The sequence below is a fragment of the Musca autumnalis genome, unplaced genomic scaffold, assembly GCF_047663935.1.
Source record: "Musca autumnalis isolate F117 unplaced genomic scaffold, ASM4766393v1 scaffold_3, whole genome shotgun sequence".
Taxonomy (NCBI): domain Eukaryota; kingdom Metazoa; phylum Arthropoda; class Insecta; order Diptera; family Muscidae; genus Musca; species Musca autumnalis.
In genome coordinates this window covers 174,821,410-174,844,174 of record NW_027411866.1, presented here as the reverse complement: position 1 = coordinate 174,844,174, position 22,765 = coordinate 174,821,410, and the positions used below count along the sequence as shown (strand labels likewise).

General features: G+C 34.3%; 11 non-coding genes across 11 annotated transcripts; 6 read left to right on the top strand and 5 right to left on the bottom strand.

The window, feature by feature from the left end:
• Positions 1–2,095: 2,095 nt before the first annotated feature.
• On the top strand, positions 2,096–2,168 carry TRNAA-AGC (transfer RNA alanine (anticodon AGC)). The gene has a single exon. It is a non-coding gene; the product is annotated as a tRNA-Ala (tRNA).
• A 1,041-nt stretch (positions 2,169–3,209) lies between these two features.
• On the top strand, positions 3,210–3,282 carry TRNAV-AAC (transfer RNA valine (anticodon AAC)). Its single transcript has one exon. It is a non-coding gene; the product is annotated as a tRNA-Val (tRNA).
• Positions 3,283–3,553: 271 nt separating this feature from the next.
• On the top strand, positions 3,554–3,626 carry TRNAA-AGC (transfer RNA alanine (anticodon AGC)). Its single transcript has one exon. It is a non-coding gene; the product is annotated as a tRNA-Ala (tRNA).
• Positions 3,627–3,808: 182 nt separating this feature from the next.
• TRNAV-AAC (transfer RNA valine (anticodon AAC)) lies at positions 3,809–3,881 on the bottom strand. The gene has a single exon. It is a non-coding gene; the product is annotated as a tRNA-Val (tRNA).
• Positions 3,882–8,554: 4,673 nt separating this feature from the next.
• On the bottom strand, positions 8,555–8,627 carry TRNAA-AGC (transfer RNA alanine (anticodon AGC)). The gene has a single exon. It is a non-coding gene; the product is annotated as a tRNA-Ala (tRNA).
• A 471-nt stretch (positions 8,628–9,098) lies between these two features.
• On the top strand, positions 9,099–9,171 carry TRNAV-AAC (transfer RNA valine (anticodon AAC)). The gene has a single exon. It is a non-coding gene; the product is annotated as a tRNA-Val (tRNA).
• A 967-nt stretch (positions 9,172–10,138) lies between these two features.
• Positions 10,139–10,211, top strand: TRNAV-AAC (transfer RNA valine (anticodon AAC)). Its single transcript has one exon. It is a non-coding gene; the product is annotated as a tRNA-Val (tRNA).
• Positions 10,212–12,816: 2,605 nt separating this feature from the next.
• TRNAV-AAC (transfer RNA valine (anticodon AAC)) lies at positions 12,817–12,889 on the bottom strand. The gene has a single exon. It is a non-coding gene; the product is annotated as a tRNA-Val (tRNA).
• Positions 12,890–13,583: 694 nt separating this feature from the next.
• On the top strand, positions 13,584–13,656 carry TRNAV-AAC (transfer RNA valine (anticodon AAC)). The gene has a single exon. It is a non-coding gene; the product is annotated as a tRNA-Val (tRNA).
• Positions 13,657–13,901: 245 nt separating this feature from the next.
• On the bottom strand, positions 13,902–13,974 carry TRNAV-AAC (transfer RNA valine (anticodon AAC)). Its single transcript has one exon. It is a non-coding gene; the product is annotated as a tRNA-Val (tRNA).
• A 2,250-nt stretch (positions 13,975–16,224) lies between these two features.
• TRNAV-AAC (transfer RNA valine (anticodon AAC)) lies at positions 16,225–16,297 on the bottom strand. Its single transcript has one exon. It is a non-coding gene; the product is annotated as a tRNA-Val (tRNA).
• Between the last annotated feature and the right edge of the window lie 6,468 nt (positions 16,298–22,765).

Below are 22,765 nucleotides of genomic sequence, written 5' to 3'. Positions count from 1 at the left end.
TTGGTCATAAACGGGCAAACACAATTTGAAGAATTAAATCGTTCGATGAATTACTAGATTTTGATGTACATATTTACTAGATTTTTATCGAATCTCCTAATAATTAAGATTATATCTAATCTTATGTAAATCGCATCAAAATATTATACAGGTATAAGGGGTTGTAAAAAAGTCATAACACAGTAACCATCCGAATTTCATACATAGTTAATAACTAATACGGAATGTACCGAAATATGTTAATAACGTTTTTTTTTTTTTTTGAGAATTTAATGTTATATTTATATAATGTAGAAAAAATTTGCCCGGAGTCGGAGTAGAGTTATTTTTTTCGACTCAGACTCCGACTCCAGCAAAATTGCTCGACTCCGACTTGTAGACTCCGACTCCGAAACCCTGAGTCAAAACTCTGTAACTTTTGAACGGATAGAGATATTTTCATAATTTGTTCGACAGATAACACTTTCCGACACATTAAATATCACCAAATTCGGTTCCAGCGGTAGCAGAGGATTTCAAGGCCAAAGTTAAAAATTTGAGTTTTTCATATTTTGCATCAAAACACGAGTATTATTGAGTTTTTTTATATGTTCTAACTATTTAAAAAAGGTCAAACCCCAATAAAAAAACAATAAAAATACAAAAAATTAAAAACAAAAAAAATTGGATAAATTGTTTTTGTTTTTAAAATATAAGATTTTTTCCAAAATTGGAAAGGAATAGGGTTTTTCATAAAACTCTTATAACTCTTAAAAGAAATCATATATTTAAAAAAATTACCTTTTATGTGGAAAATCTATAACTCATATGGGAAACGGTATGGAAAAAACACACATTTTTACCCAGGTAATTTAAAAAATTTAAAAAGCGTTAAGCGGACGCAACGGCACGTGTACAAACCATATATGGGCTACAAGAGGACAATCTCCGGCATCATTCTGTGACAACGGAACTTTGTTAACAAAGCAAAAAAGAAAACAACCAGAAGGGATAATGCTTGGTTCACATTCGGAGTCGTTTTCTATGTTGTCGTATGTTTTTGATGATTAATTCAATTTACAACAACTTGTTTTGAATATTCATGTTCGCTCAGCTGCGCATATGCATCTACCTTGATCATTGTGATATGTTTAAAATCAACAAAAAATAAGTGTAAACACCGGGGTGTATTTCAGGATTTCGTGAAATCCAGTGGATTTTGGAGCGCAAGTTTAAACTTGGCATAAAACTCAACGACAGTAAATGTAACACAAAAAAAAACCAAAGAAGAATGAAAAATAAATCTCTCATCCTTATAGACTTATCTTTTTTACTTTTTTCTTTATATTTTAATCTTCTAAAGATCTTCCATATGATTCTACCTCGATTCGCTTCCTGGACACAGTTAATTTATATCGGGGATTCACAGAAGATCTTCAAGTGAACTCTTTCGCGATTGAATTGATCATCCCCGCGAATCCCAGATTATCATTAGGCGATTGAAAATTTCCAAAATTGTTTGCAGGGAATGTTGACTTGACTAGCATATCGCTCATTTACTCAAAGAGTGACATAACTCGAAAAATGTGTTTTCTGAGTTAGCAATTTCTATTTTTTCTACGATTTCTACTTTATTTTGTGTCAAATTTTCATTCTGATATCTCTAAAACTCGACGAGTTACAGCTCATTTACTACGAGTTTCGCATAATTCAACACAAACGATTTTTAAGTTTATGAAACGCTAAAACACTTTAAATCATGCTTGATCATGCACAGAAATTTAGCACTGATATCTGTCTATCTGGTTGCAAAATATGGTCCAAGTAGTTATTTTAGTTTTAGTGTAATAATTTTTTTAAGTTGGGAAGTAAAATTTTAATCTAAAACTTAAAACGCGTTTTTCTCGAAACTTGATTTTTCGAGATGTGTCACTCTTTGAGTAAATGAGCGATATGTATTTGTATACATTTAAAAATGTAAAGCAGTGCAAATCGGAGTATATTGCAGAGCAAAGTATTATGTAGAGCTCATGCGTACGTGACAAATTAGAAGTAATTTTATTTGAATACGGTTTGGATACGTTAATTTTATAATAATACTTTTTGTTACATACAAGGGGATGTAGCTCAGATGGTAGAGCGCTCGCTTAGCATGTGAGAGGTACGGGGATCGATGCCCCGCATCTCCAAATATCCTTTTAGAGCATGAAAAAATTACCAACATCAGCTTTTATCATATAATTGCAACTTCAGTTGCATTGTCTGACAGAATGATATTAATAAAGCTTTCTTGTGTTTAAATCGATTCAAATCGATACGGTTTTTGTGAATGAGGTTCATCGTAATGAAAGTGGAATTTTCTAAATTCAAAATTGTAACATTCCAGCAAACCAATAGCACCGACATCGTATCGAAATTGGTACGATATTCGGACGTTATGTTCGATGTCGAATCCAAAATCTTAGCGATATCTTAACGACAGTTGTATGAAGTGGATCGGATCGATGTCGGTCCATTTTCGGAACGATATCGAAAAAAGTCCTTGGGAGTTTTTGCTTCCGAATCTTCGTACAGATTTCTGAACGATTTCGGAATAATGACGTATGAAAATTGGATGTACCTTCCGAGTTCGAAATAATGTCGTATGAATATCGAAGGAAATTAAGTTTTCCCCAAGGCTTTTCTATTATTGACTAATTTTTCTTTTTTATGTTTTTTTATTGGAAAATTGTAATTTCAAAACGTTTCCTATGACTTTCACTGCTGGTTATCATTTCATAGTTACTGTAGAACAATGTAAACTTTGTGTACGAATAAGTTGAGTCTATTAGCACTAGCTTGAATTATTATATGGTACATTTATATCTAAAATATTTAAAAATTTTGTATGCGAATTTTTTAACCAACCACTTAGTTCTACGACAACAAACTAAAATGAAACCAAACCCTTGTTGCTATTTGTTTGATACATACACACAGTACACACAGTGACGCACCGAAAACGAAAAAATACATTGGCATATTCGAAATGAAAATTTCCTTGCGACATTCGCTCGCTTAGAATGCGGAACGAAATCTGATCGAATACCCATACGAAAAATCGTATGGAAATCGGAACGAAATCCGAACGATTTTGCTTCCGAAATTGTCGAAATTGTTCAGATGCGACATTTCGTTCGCTTCGATTATACAAATACATTATTTGAAAATATTTTAAAGATACACTGTATGTTTCCGTGGTGTAGTGGTTATCACATCCGCCTAACACGCGGAAGGCCCCCGGTTCAATCCCGGGCGGAAACAGTAATAATACAATTTTTTATTTACACACTATTTTGAATGTTTAGTAATTGCTTAAATGGCGGAATGTCCAGGACATTGAAAGCTCTATCTTCTGTAACGTAACACAGGTAAACGATAGTAAAATTTGGCATATGTTTTACAATTCTTAACAAAAAGTTGTAAATCCAATTATATGGGAAATGCTATTCTCGTTACAATCGAGTACCGATGCACAGAGCTCATGGGTACGTGACAATTCGTAGATCGATTAAATGGATTCTGTTTTTTATAAGGGGATGTAGCTCAGATGGTAGAGCGCTCGCTTAGCATGTGAGAGGTACGGGGATCGATGCCCCGCATCTCCAAATATACTTTTAGAGCAATTCAAATTATCTACATCGTTTCCCGTCATATAAATCAGTCTTAAGATGCATTTGCTTGCCACTTATCTACAGGTAAGAGAGTCACATTTGGCAAATATTTGCTCCAGCGACCTGCAGTGTGTGCTTACTGAAAACAAGCATAAATAAAAAACGTTTATTATTACTGTTTCCGCCCGGGATTGAACCGGGGGCCTTCCGCGTGTTAGGCGGATGTGATAACCACTACACCACGGAAACATACAGTTTGTCTTAAAATTGTTTTCAAAAAAATCCTTTCTAAAATATACATTGTTAAGATATCTAAGGCATAAAGTAATTATTGATATTCCCCCATTATAAAAACATCAGCTTCACAAAATTGTAAAAATTTTGGTAGGACTTAAAAACTTTAATAAGTCAGTCGCCAATGCAACTAAAGTTTCATGTACTTACAGTCTGTCGCAAAAGTTAGTATACACCGTTGAAACCAATATGTATTAGGGATAAATATTACTATAACTTATTGAAAACAACAAACAATTAGTTTTATTTGATTGACAAGAAGGTTGTCTTCCGTAATAAGAATTAAAAGTGCGCAATATTTGCATACATTAGCAAATGTGCGGTTCGAATCCCAAAAAGACCAAAATGTCGCAAAATTTAGTATACAACGGAGAAACCTCGTGGAACTGTGTAAAAAATTCTTGAAATTTTTGAACAAAATGAAACTAAATCTGTACATAAGATCATAAAGAGTATATTAATTGGTTTTAATGGCAGTTATAGTACTTATAGCGACATGTCCAACGTACACTGGATCGTAAAATCCACAAAAAATGGTCATCTACAAATACAACAACTGTACCGACAAAATTCCGAGTGTTATGTCCTGTTTATGAATCCTAAAGCCATGAAATGCTCAAAAAAGCTCTAAAGTTTCAATATGGGGTGATCTCGATCGTGTTTCGACTTGTCCTGTTTGAAAAACGGGAATATCTTGAAGGAAACCCATATTTTTGAGGCCATTGTCCTTTTGAAACATGTAATAATACTTAATCCTTACACATAAGGACTTTCCTTTTGAGTTAATTTTCTCACAAATGTTGCCCCTTTTCATATTCAAATACCAAAAGTAAATAGTAGGAGAACCTCAAGGTCCTTTGTAAGCCCTACAGTTATACTGTCCTACCGGCCTTTTAGCAGTATCGGACATTCTTCTCGTGTCCCTACACGCAAAAAAAATCGGCCTCTCTAACATATGTCCCAAACATATTTTGCAGCAAACATATATATGTTTGCAACAGTCCCAAACATAATATATGTTTGGGTCTGCAAACAAATATATGTTTGGGTGGAAACAAATATATGTTTGGGTGCAAACATATATATGTTTGGGTGCAAAGATATTTATGTTTGGGTGCAAACAATTTTATGTTTGGGTGGAATTTTCTCTAAGTTTTGGTTTGGCTTGAGGTCAGCAAATTAAAAACATTTTATTTTGTTTTTAATATTATTTTTATTTTCCGATATTTCGGTCATCTCCGACAACCATCATCAGGGATTTAATCTTTAAAAAGAACAAATTACATTTTTATATAAAAACATTAACAAAGAATTTGTTTTCATCACAATAATTACATTTGTTTTATTTTGTGATCACTAAAAAATTACTTCCTCATATTTTCACAAATACTTTCCAACTAAAGTTTTTGATGTTTTTCTATCAAGTTTCTGTAGATTTGCGCACAGTGGTCTGTGTCTGTCTTGTAATTCATCCGATTTTCTGCCGGAACATTTATTATGTGGAGCATTTCTAGCATAAATCTTCGCTTGTAGTTATTTTCTTGTGTTAAAATGTCCACATTTTTGAAGTTAGGAGTGTGTCCTGTAATAGCACAATGGGCGGCAAGTGCAGTTTTTTGTTCCATAGGTCTGTTTTTTTGCTTTCTGGTCCGACTTATGTGCACTTAACCTAGTTTTAAGCTTTGATTTTGTTGTCCCAACATATACCTTATGGCATATGTCGGACCCGTCACCATTGCATTTCACTTTGTAAACGACGTTAGACTTGTCTTCTGGTGGAACTTTGGACTTCGTACGACTAAAAAAGTTGTTATTCGTATTTGTACTTTTTAGTGCCAGCTGAAGGTGTTCTTTGTTATAAAGATTAGAGTGAGAAAATCTTTCTGAAAAACCTGGAACATATGTCGCGCGTTTATATATCTTAGGGGGTTTTTGCTCTTTATTATCCTTTTTGAATCGAACTTGGTTGATAAGATCTTTCACTGTTTTATTGGGGAAATCATTCATTTTTAAAATATTTCTGATTTTAGTTATATTTTCGGTATGAAATTGTTTGTCGCTAATGTTTAAAACTCTGTGGATAAAGTTGGTTGCAGTATTTATTTTAATTCCCCGTGGATGTTTGGAGTTGAAGTTGATTAATCTTCCCGACGATGTGGGTTTTTGATACCAGTCTAGTATAAGTTTATTACCTTGTCTAAGTACTAAAGAATCCAGGTATGGTAATTTGTTATTGTACTCACACTCCATGGTGAAACGCAACTGATTATTGTACTTGTTTAGAGTCTCTAATGTGTTTTGAACCTCATCCGTTTTTGTTATACAAAATATGTCATCGACATATTTTGTTAGGAATCTTGGTTTTATTGTTAGCTTTTCCATTGTGTCGTCAAGTAGCTTCTCCATCACTATGTCGGCTATAATGGGAGAAATTGGAGAACCCATTGGCATCCCTTTCAATTGTTCGTATACTTTATCGCGGTATACAAAGTATCGAGAATCCTTTATGCAGATTTTATGTTTGGGTGCAAACATTTTATATGTTTGGATGCAAAAAAAATACTAACCCAAAAGGCACAAAAAAAAACAAACGCATGCACCAGTGAGCGCTTACTAAGAGCAAGGGAGCGTAAAATTCAATGTAAAACACTTTAAAATGTGTGCTCACTTGCTCTCAGTAAGAACTCACTGGCTATCTCTATAGTATACACACAAATGTTGAGGTTGTTTATTGGAAGGCAAAAGAACAACAAACACATAGGTACATACAAAATTCCAAAGAAATACATAACACAATTTAATAAAAGAAAAACTGATTGAAATAATTTGTAAATAGTCACACTTTTAAAAAGAAAAAATATATAGAAACGTAGTTGAACGCTTCTCCTTAGTTGTGAAATAAAACAAATTGTCCTCATAGTTGAAATCATCAGCGGGGAATCGGCATCTAGAATCAAATGATTATGTAATGTAATAAATAAATATGGATATGCCATATTTCAAATATGTATACATAAGTATGTATGTATGTAATTACCAATATTAAATGCGATTTCTTCCTTGTCCAATAAAATAATTCCATTCAACTTTCCGATTCAATTATAAAATGTATTGGGCATTTAATTCACTAAAAAGCACAATTTCTTTAAGAAAACACAAAACGCTGATTTATTCACTCACTTTACCGTCTTGACTCTACAAAGGCATCTAAAACACTGAAGAAAGAAATAAAATATAATTCATATAATTTCTTCTTTTCTTCTTCTCCTCCTAAGTTGGTTAACAACAACAAAACAAGAAACACACGAGTTTGTCGCATACACGCCACCAAAGCCCCCTTCTTCGCTTCTACGTCTTCTATTATACAATACACACAACTCTTCATTATAAAACAGCAATCCACAGCCGCGAGAGCACTGTTATTACTCTCGTTGACAAACATCCTCTCTCCACCCATGAAAAAAATGTTCTAACATAAAAAATATGTTGGTACCCAAACATATCAAATTGAGATATGTTACAAAATGTTGCAAACATATATTTGTTTGGACCCAAACATATTATGTTTGGATCCAAACATTAATTTGTTTGCAACCGGTCCCAAACATATATTTGTTTGGATCCAAACATATTTCTAACATAAATTCTTCTGCGTGTAGTGTCTAATGTAGTACTAATGTCTAATGAACTACTTCTAACTGATCCATTTAGTTGTATTTTGGTCCTAAGTGAAGCGAACACAGCTTTTCAGAATGTTTTTGCACAATCCATGCGTTATAACAGCAGAGAAAGCTCTGTATTAAAATTTTAAATTAGCTATCATATCCTACTGTGGTGGTGGAGTATCACTGTAGGGCTTACACCAGAACTTGAGGTTCTCCTACTATTTATTTTTGGTAGCAATGTGAAAAGGGACATCATTTGTGAGAAAATTAACCGAAAAGTAAAGTCATTATGTGTAAGGAATAAGGATTATTACATGTTTCAAAATGACAACGGCATCAAAAGTATGGGTTTCCTTCAAGAAATTCCCGTTTTTTTCAAAAAGGACAAGTCGAAACTCGATCAAGATCACCCCATATTGAAACTTTAGAGCGTTTCTGATCATTTGATGGCTTTAAAATTCATAAACAGGACATAACACCCGGAATTTTGTCGCTACAGTTGTTGTATTTGTAGATGATAAATTTTTGTGGATTTTAAGATCCAGTATACTTTGGACTTGTCACTATAAGTACTATACCTGCCATTAAAACCAATTAATATACTCTTTATGATTTTAAGTACAGATTTACTTTCATTTTGTTCAAAAATATCAAGAATTTTTTAAACAGTTCCACGGGGATTCTCCGTTGTATACTAACTTTTGCGACATAAATTTTGGCCTTTTTTGGATTCGAACCGCGCATTTGCTAATGTATGCAAATATTGCGCACTTTTAATTCTTATTACGGAAGACAACCTTCTTGCCTATCAAATAAAACTAATTGTTTGTTGTTTTCAATAAGTTATAGTGATATTTATCCCTAATACATTTTGATTTCAACGGTGTATACTAACTTTTGCGACAGACTGTATATATGATATGCGGCGATGTAGGTAACTTTCTCTTTCTCCAAAATGATATTTGGAGATGCGGGGCATCGATCCCCGTACCTCTCACATGCTAAGCGAGCGCTCTACCATCTGAGCTACATCCCCTTGTATACATTAAAAACCATTTAAAGTGAAATTAAAGTATACGAATGTTGACTTTTTTGGAGATACGACTTCGGGCATTTATGGTGACAATATGCACAATTATTTCTAATTTGTCATGTACACATGAGCTCTGCAATATACTGTGAATTTTAACACATTTATTTTCAAAATACTAATACATGCTATAAAATACTCCCTTAGACTGAAGAATGTCATGTTATAGATAAAAGTATAAAACTCTTTTTGAAGTTTTACTAATTAACAGATAATTTTCAATTTGTAAACGCAAAATAACAATTTGATTTGTACTGATTATATCTAAATAGTTTTTAGCCATAGAAAACCGAAATAAATCAATTTTATCAATGTCTTTTGCAATATAACTTCGAAAAATGACTTCAAATCCAGAGACTTGTATTTATTGTGGCCACAATTTACCGAGGCTAATTATATATACACACATATGTATATGTTTCCGTGGTGTAGTGGTTATCACATCCGCCTAACACGCGGAAGGCCCCCGGTTCAATCCCGGGCGGAAACAGTAATAGCGCATTTTTGATTCAACACACAATTTTAAATCGTTAGTACCCGCCCAGGAAACCAATCTTACGCTACGTCCGATGTAGATTCCAAAATCGTAACGATATCTTCTTAACGAAAGTTGTTTGAAATGCCTGACAATTTCAGAAAAAAATGTCGGTGCGAAATCTGATGGATTTCGGTCCGAAAAATCGTAAAAAATCTGAAAGATTTTGCTTGCGAAATTGTACAGATGTGTCAAACATCCGACATTTGGTTTGCTGGGTAGATACATACAAACAGATACGGCATACCGGCAATGACGGTGGTTGTTGTTGTGCGAAGACCGATTTGTTTCCGATATTTTGCTCCGAAATCGGAAGAAAAACATTGGTATATTCGAAGGGAAATTTACTTCCGACATTCGCTCAGAATAAGGAACGAAATCTAAACGAATTCCTCTTCGAAAAATCGTATAGAAATCGGAACGAAATCTAAACAATTTTTCTTCCGAAATTGTTCAGATTTGTCGGACATCCGACATTTGGTTTGATGGGCGCTTATTAAACGGAATAACCCCGATATTGGCAACTATACATATATTGATTTCTTCGGTCTGCAACACTGACAAACTTCGTAAGTCAGAATTTCGTGATCAATCCATTCAAATCTCAACAAAGTTCTCATATCATCCAGTCACGATGCACAATACAGTGCAGATCTCATGTGCACGCGATATATGTAAATTGATTGTTTTTTAAATATTTGTATTTTAATAAAATTCTAGCTTTATTTTTCAAAAGCCGATGTAGTAGAGCGATGGTTTATAATGAGAGAGGTATGGGAATCGATGTTCCACATCTTCATATGAATATATAATTTTAGAGCAACAAATAATAGTGGTCGTGTCTTTAATAATACAGCTTTAGTTGCATTGAAGAAATTTGCAAATAAATGTGTTTTGAAAATATTTTAACGACAGACTGTATGTTTCCGTGGTGTAGTGGTTATCACATCCGCCTAACACGCGGAAGGCCCCCGGTTCAATCCCGGGCGGAAACAGTGATAATATTTTTTTTTTTTTTTGAAAACTGCTCTCCGTTCCCGATATTAGGTTAGTATCTATGTGGTTGATTTTATTACAGAATGAGAATAAAAGATAAAACTCATCACATTAGATCAAAAAAGCAATTCCGCAGCATATTTTAATATTTTCATATTTGGACATAATACACATGTGTGTGTGTAATTTTTTAATCGGTAAAAAAAGAAGTGTGAAAAAAGCGCTTTAAAAACATGAAATGCTTTTCCTCGTACTGTAGCCTGCTTAGAAAATGCCTAACAGTATAATTTTTTTTACCAAAAGGGAAAGTTAGTTAGCTTTCAATAATAGGAAAAATACACGCAGAGAAAAAATATTTTTCGGTTTTGTTGGAACAAAAATATTTGTTTTGGTTCCAAAAATGTGTTTGTTTTGTACAAACATTGTAATCCAAATCCAAAAATACCATCTTTTGTTCCGAACATAGAAAACAAAAACAACTTTCGGATTTCCGCAATATTGTAAAAATCGTTAACAATACCGATTGTAGGAACAATCATAATCTAAATTTTTTACAAAACATATTGTCAGCCCTGAAATCCAGATACTAATTTTTTTTATTTGATTGTATATACTTCTCATATACACTTTCCACACAATTTTGATATAAATATCGTGTATAATATTACGAGCATTGATGGACGCAATACATGGTTTGCTACTTTAGCTGACAACAAAGACAAACAAAAAGCCACAAGCAGCCACCACAACATAAATAATAATTAAACACCATAACAAACATGAAAAGGAAAGAAGAATGAAATAAAGAACAAGAATGAAACAAAACAGAAACAAATAAAAACAAGAATCTCATTGTTGGTACACATACACACAAAAACAAAGATAAAGGCAGCATGTCATACAAACACCACAACTCACCAAAATTGTTTTTTCAACACGGCATCGAAGAGAAAAAAGTTTTCGATGAAAAGAGAGAAATATTGTTCAGTTGACACAAACTATTTTTGGATTTAAAAAAAACGATTGTTGGATTCACAATACTACATAAGGAATCCAACAATATGTTAACAATACATATTTTGCTCTTGGAATATTGTTGGATCAAACATATTTTTTTTCTCTGCGTGTAGAGTTGGCCAATCTCGTTTATTGTTCATTGACCTCTTTCGAAAACGTTTGAGTAACGTCATACAAACCAACGTGTAAAATAAAGTACACGCAGTTTTTTCATACAAACTACCGGACTCATTGAAAGAGATAGTGAACCGGATCGTTCAATTGAATGAGATTGGCACAATTCTAGAAAAAACCAATGAGGTCGGTTGAAAAGTAGATAACTATTTTGTTTTTTTTTTTTGTATTTCCGTCCATTCGTCGGTCTGTGATAAATTTTGTATGCGGACAGGTCAAGTTCGAAGGTGGACTGTATCGGTCCATGATTTGGCATAGTCCCTATATAACGGTACCTTCCGATTTTAGGTACATATTATCTACGAGTTCACTACATTTTTTGCCCGAACTGCCTGTATTGTGGCACTGGGAACCCCACAGTGATAAAAAAAAAACTTCTCCACAATCAGAGAAAACATATTTTTCGGTTTTGTTGTAACAACAATATCTATTTTTGTTCCAACAATTCATTTGTTTTGTTCAAGCATTACAATTGCAAATCCAAAAATACCATCTTTTGCTCCAAACATACAAAACAAAAACAGCTTGCGAAATTCCCCAATATTGTAAAAATCATTGACAATACCTATGGTAGGAACTATCATAATCCAGAATTTTTACAAAAACTATTGTCAGCCCAGAAAACCTGTCTCTTATACACTTTCCGTATAATATTATGAGAATTGTCAAACTCTACGCATGGCCAGGTTTTGCCAGGTCTAAGTAAAAAGAAAACAAATTGTATGAAGAAACATAACTACTCCATTGCGCTCATCCCCTCCAAGCACTTAACCAAACAGAAGGAATACATTAAAACCACAACAAATATGAAAAGAAAACACAAATTACGACCAAAAACACTTCTCAGATCGTGGTGTAACTCAACTATTAAAACACAAAGGAGCATAAGAAAGAAGAAACAAATAAAAACAAGAATATCAAAATTAAAAACAAAGATAAGGGGAACTCATACAAACAAAACTCACCAAAATTTTTTCACAACGGCATCGAGCACCGGAAGAAGAGAATAAAATTGTCGAAGAAAAGAGAATAATATTATCCAGCAGACAACAACTATTGTTGGATGTGACAACAGCTATTGTTGCATATGACAAAAACAAGTGTTGTAATTAACAAAAACGATTGTTGGACTCACAATACTACACGCGGAATCTAACAATATCTTTACAATACATATTTTGCTCTTCGAATATTGTTGGATCAATCATATTTTTTTCTCTGCGTGCACCAAAAATAATGGGCAAAAAAGCTCCATGTTGTGTTCTAGAGCCCATATAACGGTGCCGCCCGATTTCAGGTATTTTGAAGATTTTAGCTACATTTTTAGACTGGAGTAGCAATAATTTGTTCGCATTGGTTTCCCCGCCCGGGATTGAACCATAGATTATTATTTTGTATTAAAATATTTCCCATTGTTTCCGCCCGGGATTGAACCGGGGGCCTTCCGCGTGTTAGGCGGATGTGATAACCACTACACCACGGAAACCTATGATTCACGAGTTATATATATGACCCTCTTAAATACTGAGAAATACTGCTCACACTATTTATAATATAGTTTTCTTGTACAATTTTTGTCCACAATGGGCCCAAGTTCAATCCCGTTTGGAATCGGTGTGAAATGTAATATGTATTCAAATATCATTTGTTTAATTTTTTTTAATAAAATTGTATTGAAAAACACTTTACCTTCCTCTTTTTTTAAGACGTCATGTTAATATTTATAGTTCTTTGGAGATAAAGAATATATTAAAATGATTTTGTATTTGTTTAAATACATAAGATCTGATTACTATTATCTTTAAAATATTTTTATTGTTATCACTATTCAAGTACCTAAATACGTCAGTATCATTATCGAGTTTATTTAGTTGTTTTCTTTTATTATCTACCAGTATGCGCAACGAAGAAACCGGCTATAGTTCGATGGACAAACAATACACACGATTTTACAATAACAACAATACCTTGAGAAGCGTGCCAATGCCATTGCCTAAAAAAATGAAAGTTGAATTGTCACACACCAAAATGACATTGATTTTTTGTTCATTGCTGCTTAATAAAATGAATGCATATTTTTGATAGTTGGGATTTGTGTTGCTACTGTGCCAGCAATATCAGCATAAAAATAAATATAATTAAATATTCCGTTATATTTTTAGACACCAAGCATTTTATACGTTTCCGTGGTGTAGTGGTTATCACATCCGCCTAACACGCGGAAGGCCCCCGGTTCAATCCCGGGCGGAAACAGCGTAAATATTTTTGTTCTATTAATAAAATGGATGTGCGAGGTACAACAAATACATTAAAATACAATATTTTGTTGTAGTATTTATTTTAGCATATTCGAAGATGCTGAACCTTTGAACATTTTCTTGCAAATAATTTAAGGGTCTAATATCTTTTATAAAAAATAAGTGCTCCAGTGAATCTGTAAGTTCCAAATTAAAAAAATTGTAAACTCTGATGTTGAACTTAAAAAAAAACATTTTTACTGTTTCCGCCCGGGATTGAACCGGGGGCCTTCCGCGTGTTAGGCGGATGTGATAACCACTACACCACGGAAACGTACAGTGTCCAAAGAAAGTGTTTTTATTACTGATAAACTCCTCCTTCGTTTTTTAAATGGAATCAACAAATTCTGTATATTTTGGATATAGGCAGAAGAAAATGTGTTTTCACACTAAAAAACGAACACTTTTCATGCATTAATCAGTGAAAATGACAACAAATTGTGATAAAAAAGGCGAGTTTTGGCAAAAATTATTTGGTCGACTTGTATAAGTCCAGACTGAATGTATAAATAAAAAATTAACTCACATAGTTAAACAATACTAATAATTAACATTAATGCAAGGTGTCAAATAATTTTTTCAAAATATAGTGAAGGTTCCGAAATACCCAATGTTTTCGGAAAATACTTAAAAATCATGACATTTTATGAATTGCATTTTTAATAAAGATTAACTACGAACAAGTATCAGCAATATTAGGTATAGAATATCCCTACTAATTGGTTACAATATGGGTCAAGGGGTTACCAGAGCATATTACATGTAAACAATGTCCTAAAGGTCTCAAACCGGAAGTATCTGAAAACTAGGGCGTTTTTTGACTTTTTGGTTCACCATGATGAACTGGCATCAATTACAAAAAATATTACCTAAAGCAGAACTCGATCAGGAGGGTTGCCAGATAGAATAAAAAAGTACCAGACAATATTTATAGTAAACGAGACCACCTAGGTCCCTAACCAGGGCCTAAAAGTGGTTTATTTAACTTAAATTAAATTAAGGGATAATGGGAGAATTCTCGCAGCTACAACATTTTTTTTAGCCCCATTTCGATAAGACATGTGGTTTCCAAGCAAAATCGCGAAAACCTAAAATAAACCAAAAATGTGAATTTGACCGCGATTTTTTTAAAAATCCCTTCAGCGATTTTTTCTTGTTTTTGGATTTTTCTCACCTATGAACATTGCTGCTTCAAAATCCGCAAAAACTTCCTAGGTGTTAGCGGTTTTCACTTAAAGTTAGTTACGGCGCACCATGTATGAGCTTGTTCTATAAGGTAGCGATACAGTCAATGCAATGTCCCAATTTGAACTTTTATATCTCAATAACGGTAAAACCTATGAAATTATTATTAAGGTCAGTCTTGTAGAGAATTTTCATAGCTACATAATTTTCTTTAAGCATAGTACACACGGTCCAACAAAACTGGCAGTTAACGTACTTTTACGGCAATTTTCTGGCAAATAAAAACATTTAGTGATTAGGAAAGTAATTATTCAGCTCGACTTTGATATTAACGAAATAGACCTCGATGACTGTCAGTTTTGTTGGACCGTGTGTACTATGCTTTAGTCCCATTTTGATAGGACTTGCGGTTTCTAAGCAAAATTGTGAAAACCTAAAAAAACCCTAAAAATGTCAACTTGAATCGCGATTTATTTAAAAAGCGCTCCGTCGATTTTTGAGTTTTTTCTTATCTATGAACATTGTAGTTTCAAAATCCACAAAAATTTCCCACGTGTAAGCACCGTCCATTTAAAGTTGCTTCAAGAGCAAAAATGTCGGGAGCAAGCATTGAATTTCAATTTACACCACAATAATTGTTATAACTTATCACAAAAGCAAGTAGCTCATGCCTTTACACATTAATTAAAATAATACAAAATTGTTTTAAGATTTCCTTGTCACATGCTAATTGTAACTGTTCAAACATTATATAAGTCTCAATAAATATATCTTGAATCTTGAGCACCGTGAATAGAAACACACTTATTTTGGAATGGTTCAGAACAAACACAACAATGAAACCACATAATTATTAAGAAGTGCGATTTAAAGGATGGCTGAATTCATAAATGCAGTATGATGCGTCAAATGACATCGTCGCGACTTCATAAATGCAGCATGTCTTTTTATTGAAATCGTCGCGACTTCATAAATGTCACGCGACACATCACACTGCGCAGCAATTGCCGAATTTGTGCAGTGTTTCCAACTGACATTTGCAAAGAAGACAGGAAAAATACATAAGAAACTATTAGAAATGGCGGATTTGTGGTAATTATTCAATATAATAAATTTATTTTCAAAAAACGGAATTTTACAAAAAGTAAAGCAATGTGTGCGTTCATGAATGCAGCAAAATGATACGTCTCTTTTTTGACAATGTCAGTGTTGCCACACATATTTACTTCATCTTTTTATGATATTGTCATTTTTTGCAATGTAAATACTGCATTTATGAAGTCAGCCGATATTTTATGTATAATTGTTATTTAAATAAATCAATAAAAATAAACTTTACTGTTTCCGCCCGGGATTGAACCGGGGGCCTTCCGCGTGTTAGGCGGATGTGATAACCACTACACCACGGAAACATACAGTTTGCACAGAAAAACTTATAAATTATGATGAATAAATTAATGGCAAGTATAATTTTGAAAATTCTTTCTTTGGGAAAGGAGCATTGGCTGTAATTAGAGATGGGTATTAGGACGTTGACTTTTCGACTTTTCTCTCAAAATTATTTCCTGTAGCACGAATAAATGCATTATTGCCTAATTGTGGCGCCACTAACAAAAACATTTAAAAACTGAAAAAATTGTCGAGTCTTTTCGAGACACAGAAAATTCTAATTGAATGGGAAATATTTATTATCATTTGAAAGAACATTCCTTGGCATTTATTTAGTTTAGTTTATATCAATCAAATGTTGGCCGCGTCTACGTCTTAGACGGTCTGTTCGTAGAGTCCAATTTTCGCTGAATTGTTCGAACATTTTGGGCTGGTAACTGACGAATGACACGAGTAATTTTTTGCACCAAAACCTGAATTGAAGCTGGGTTGTCCGCATACACTTTAGACTTTACATATCTCCACAGGAAAAAGTCTAACGGTGTGATATCACACGATCTTGATGGCCAATACACAGTCAAAAAACCTGAAATTGTCTGCTCATCGAAGTATTCTCTCTATAAATCCATTGATTGAGGTCATGTGGGGAAATAGCGTCGCCTTGTTGGAACCAAAATGTAGCCGAGATCACGAGCTTCATTTTCAAGCATCAAATATTCGGCTATCATGGTCACCATTGAAGGTTACGTTCTCACCGACATCAATTTTTGAAGAAATATGGGCTGATGGTTCTACCAGCGGACTAACCACACGAACCGTTGTTTTTTCTGGATGAAGTGACACCTCTTGAATCCTTTTTTCCTTGTTCACATACCTATTAAGACAGAAATGGGCCTCAGCTCTGAAAAAATTTGGTTCGAAGCACGTTCCTCAAAGAAAGCGAATTTTCGTAATAAAATTGAACAATTGTTCAACTGTAAGTCTTTCCACTGTAAAATGCCAAGCAATACTAAACAAAAACCAGTAAGGAAAGGATCAAAGTCGGGCGGGGCCGACTATATGATACCCTACACCACTGTGAATATGTATATCCAGATCTTAACCGATTTTTATATAATTTGGCACATTTATTTCCAGACTGAATTCAGTCACACATTCCAAATATCATTGAAATCGGACTTATATAGCTTGTTTGGAGCAGCAAATACGCGAAATCGGCCGTAAATATATGCTATATCCAAATCTGAACCGATTTCGATATAATTTGGCACATTTATTTCTAGACTGAATTCAGTCACACATTCCAAATTTCATCGAAATCGGAAATATATAGCGTGTTTGGTACAGAAAATAAGTGAAATCGGCCGAAAATATATATGAGAGCTATATCCAAATCAGAACCTATTTCTATATAATTTGGCACACTTATTTCTAGAGCGAATTCAGTCAAACAATCCAAATTTCATCAAAATCTGACGTATATAGCGTGTTTGTTGCAGCAAATACGTGAAATCGGGCGAACATATATATGGGAGGTATATCCAAATATGAACCGATTTCGATATAATTTGGCACATTTATTTCTAGACTGAATTCAGTCACACATTCCAAATTTCATCGAAATCGGAAATATATAGCGTGTTTGGTACAGAAAATAAGTGAAATCGGCCGAAAATATATATGAGAGCTATATCCAAATCAGAACCTATTTCTATATAATTTGGCACACTTATTTCTAGAGCGAATTCAGTCAAACAATCCAAATTTCATCAAAATCTGACGTATATAGCGTGTTTGTTGCAGCAAATACGTGAAATCGGGCGAACATATATATGGGAGGTATATCCAAATATGAACCGATTTCGATATAATTTGGCACATTTATTTCTAGACTGAATTCAGTCACACATTCCAAATTTCATCGAAATCGGAAATATATAGCGTGTTTGGTACAGAAAATACGTGAAATCGGCCGAAAATATATATGGGAGCTATATCCAAATCTGAACCGATTTCTATATAAATTGGCACACTTATTTCTAGACGGAATTCAGTCACACATTCCAAATTTCATCGAAATCGGAAATATATAGCGTGTTTGGTACAGAAAATACGTGAAATCGGCCGAAAATATATATGTATGGGTGCTATATCCAAATCTGAACCGAATTCGATATAATTTGGCACATTTATTTCTAGACTGAATTCAGTCACACATTCAAAATTTCATCAAAATTGGACGTATATAGCGAGTTTGGTGCAGCAAATACGTGAAATCGGGCGAAGATATATATGGGAGCTATATCCAAATCTGAACCGATTTTCACCAAAAGCAATAGCGTACTTGCTATGGCTAAAAAAATTGTAGTCCCCAATTTTCAGCTGAATCGGACAAAAAATGCGACCTGTACGTTGCGAACAAAAATACATGGACAGACAGACGGACATGCATAAATCGACTCAGAAAGTGATTATATGTATATCCCCAAAAGGAACTATGGGTCTATTTCGTTTCCTTTGGTATGTTACATACAAATACACAAAGACAAAATACCCCTTACCACATAGTGGTGTAGGTTATAATAACCATGACACGATTCATACGTGATCAGTCAAAAAAAGGCTATTGAAAAAAGTACCTCTAGTTGGATCACCCTTTATAACTAGCAGATGCCGTTCCGCGTTGCTGACCAGTCGTAATGAGTTTTAATGACAACTTTTTATGAACTTTATGCTTTACACTTCAAAAATAGGTATTTTCTACCTCACTTCTTCGTTCCATTATCAAACCGAGGAGGATTTTAATTTTACCAACAGATTTTGTCTGTAACCTTTCATTTCTCTCACGGACTGTCGGATTTTTTCTGACTTTAGGATTTATTATCGTCCATGTCCCCTGCCTTTATCCCAAAGCTATCTAATTATAAAAGTTAAAAAAAATTGTTAAGTAGAATTCTCCCGCTTATTGAGACTGATGGCTGATGGACCGCTGAACCTCACCATTTATCGGAATTTGTAAATATATCGTCTTTCTTGATCGGAAGCTCAACCACCGTTGCCTTGAAAATTAATTTGCAAGCCGAAGCACTCATAAGTTTAGCAAATATAGTGATTATAAAACAATAGGCCCCCGAGTACACGAACACACAACCCTATTGCCTCCCAAAATGTATGTTGAAACCGATATAATCATAAGTTTGGCTTTTACATATAGCGTTTAAAAGAAATGCGTGGGGAAGGTACCCCACCTCCTTCAAAATTCATAAAATATACATAACAACGCCAAACATTGAGCTTTTGCTGCAAGTTCGAAGATGGGTTATATCGGTCCACTCCTTCCGGTACCTCCCCCACAAAAGTTCAGAAATGTTCGGAAAATTTGTTCGCACGATAACTCTTGAAGGGAGAACCCGATTTGGTCCATACTTTGCACATCGTGAAATTTCTACCAGACTTAGATGAGGTTCCAATATGGACTCAATCGGTAAACTCCTTCGGGTACCTCCCACACAAAATTTCGGAAAAGTTTAGTTTAGGACCTGCTCTTGAATCGCTTTGATTTTTGTTGTAGCAACTTGTATTCACTGCCCCCATACGACGCTATAAGTTTCATCAGGTCCAATTCCATACTTCCTGAGAAAATAGCCTGGAAGTTACAAAAACCCCCTATGACACCGTGTGTAGTGGTTGGAGCGCACGATAACTCTCGAACGGATCAACCGATTCAGTCCAAAATTAAGCTTTCGTAATATTTTGTCCAAACTTAGTTTAAGCTCGAAGATGGATTATATCGGCCCATTCCTTCCGGTACCTCCCCCAAAAAAGTTCGGAAATGTTTGGACAATTTGTGCGCACGATAACTCTTGAAGGGAGTGGCCGATTTGGTCCATACTTTGCACATCGTGAAATTTCTACCAGACTTAGATAAGGTTCCAATATGGACTCAATCGGTAAACTCATTCGGATACCTCCCACACAAAATTTCGGAAAAGTTCAGTTTAGGGCCTGCTCTTGAATCGCTTTGATTTTTGTTGTAGCAACTTGTATTCACTGCCCCCATACGACGCTATAAGTTTCATCAGGGGCAAGTCCATACTTCCTGAGAAAATAGCCTAAAAGTAGCAAAAACCCCCATGACACCGTGTGTTGTGCTTGGAGCGCAAGATAATTCTCGAACGGATATGCCGTTCAAAATTTGGCCTTCTTAATATTGTTTCCAAACTTAGTTTAAGTTCACAGATAAGCAATATCGGTCCACTCCTTCAGGTACCTCCCCCACAAAAGCTCAAACATTTTCGGAAAAATTGTACGCACTATAACTCTTGAAGGGAGTGGCCGATTTGGTCCATACTTTACACATCCTTATATACATATATACCAGATATATATCATGTTCGAATATGGACTATATTTGTCCACTCCATCCGGTACCTCCCACACAAAATTTCGGAAAAGTTCACTTTAAGACCTGCTATCGAATCACTTTGATTTTTGTTAAAGCAACTTGCATTCGCTGCATCAATTACGATGTTAAACGTTTTTTCAGCGGCAAGTCCATTCCAACAACCCGACGGGTGTAAAAAAAACCCTATGGCACCATATGTAGTGGCTGCAGATCCATTTCCATAATGGTCAATGTCGATCCATTCCTTTAAGTACATATATCCTCCGCAAAACTTTTGATCTTTAATCATAATCAACTTTTTTTGTCGGTTCCGCCCAAAATTTTTAAAACACCCTAAATACATACAAACGTTTTTTGGGATTTTTTTTTTTCAATATAAACAGGCTGAGGGTACATCTTTGTCGGCAAAGGACTGATACTGTTTTACTTGTTTGTACTGATACTTATTTTAGCTAATTTCATTTAAGTGCAGCTCGTATCCCATTAGTTCGAATTTCCAAAAAAAATCAGCCTATCTCATTCCTACACATCAACAGCAACCCACATTTTAAATTTCAGATTTATTGTTTTATCCGTTCGCTAAATACCCACAATTAATTTCAAAATTCCAGCTCAACCACTTTACTCAACAAAAATTTGTACCGAATTCTAATTCAACCATTTAGGGATTTTCATAGTACATGTTTTCAAAATGACATCAATTTCTATAAACCAACAATGACCCTAATACCAATTTGTACAGCTACATTTCTACATGAAATTTATACCATTTACTACTTTTCGTATAATGGCTCGTATTTCTATGAAAACGTCCATATCTCAATCCTACACACCAACGCTGACCATAAACCAAAAATTCAAAATTCCCGTCTATATTTTAGAAAATATCAATAAGTTCCACATTTATTTCCATTTATTTCGTACAATTTAGTACACAACGGTATCTCAATCCAGCTCTATCCGACTACTTGAATCCAAATTGTAACAAATTTGGTACCATTTAGTACTTTTCGTACCCATAAGTACGAATTTCTAAAACGACCTCTATCCTACATCCCAACAATAATCATATTTCCAAATTTCAGGATTCCAGCTCTATTCGACCACCCAAATCCAAATTTATTACCAATTAGCACTTTTCGTACCAATAAGTACGAATTTCCAAAACTTCATATTTCAACCCTACACTCTGGGGAAGTACCCTACACCTTAACAGAAACGATAATTCCAAATTTAAGGATTCCCGCTCTAGCCATTCACCCAAATCCAAATTGTACCAATTTTAGTACCATTTAGTCTAATCTAGATACAACAAGTAAGAACGGCGTTAAGTTCGGCTGGGCCGAACTTGTTATACCCTCCACCACAAGTTGTATTAGAGTAAAATGGAATAATTAGTTTCCTTTCTTGTATAAAGAAGGCTTAATACTAAATTTCAGAAATTTCGGTAAAACAATGTGAGGCACCATTCTATGGGGGCTATTTCAAAACGTCGATCTATACCGACAAATTTCTGACGGAAAGTTTTTAGGTTAAATTAGACTAAATACCAAATTTCCTTCAGCCATTTCCTTTGGATATTGATGTCACAATCTTCAGTATTACGAAAATCGGGAGGTACCGTTCTATGGGGGCTATATCGAAACGTGGACCTATACCAACGAATGTTAGTCAGAAATGGGGCAATATGAAAGCGTGGACCTGTACAGACATATTTCTGGCGAACAGTTTTATATCACATTGAAGACTAAATATCAAATTTCAGTCATTTCGGTGGAATATTGAGGCCACAACGCACAGTGGATCCACCCATTGGCCAAAAATAAAAAATTAATGTCGAAATTTTGTTACAACATCTGGCAACACTGACAGCTATGACATGGACCTTTTTAAAAATATACTAATTTTTGTTTCATTCGAACGCGAACTTCTTAAGAATAGCTTCAAAAGTCGGAACATTTGACTAATATTTTTTGTTGTGAGTACAACCTATATTTTAAGTGCAAGTAAATATATTCAAAATATCGCGAAACCAATACGTATAGCAAAATATTATAGTGGATTTTGAAGGAGGAGGTAATAGCTT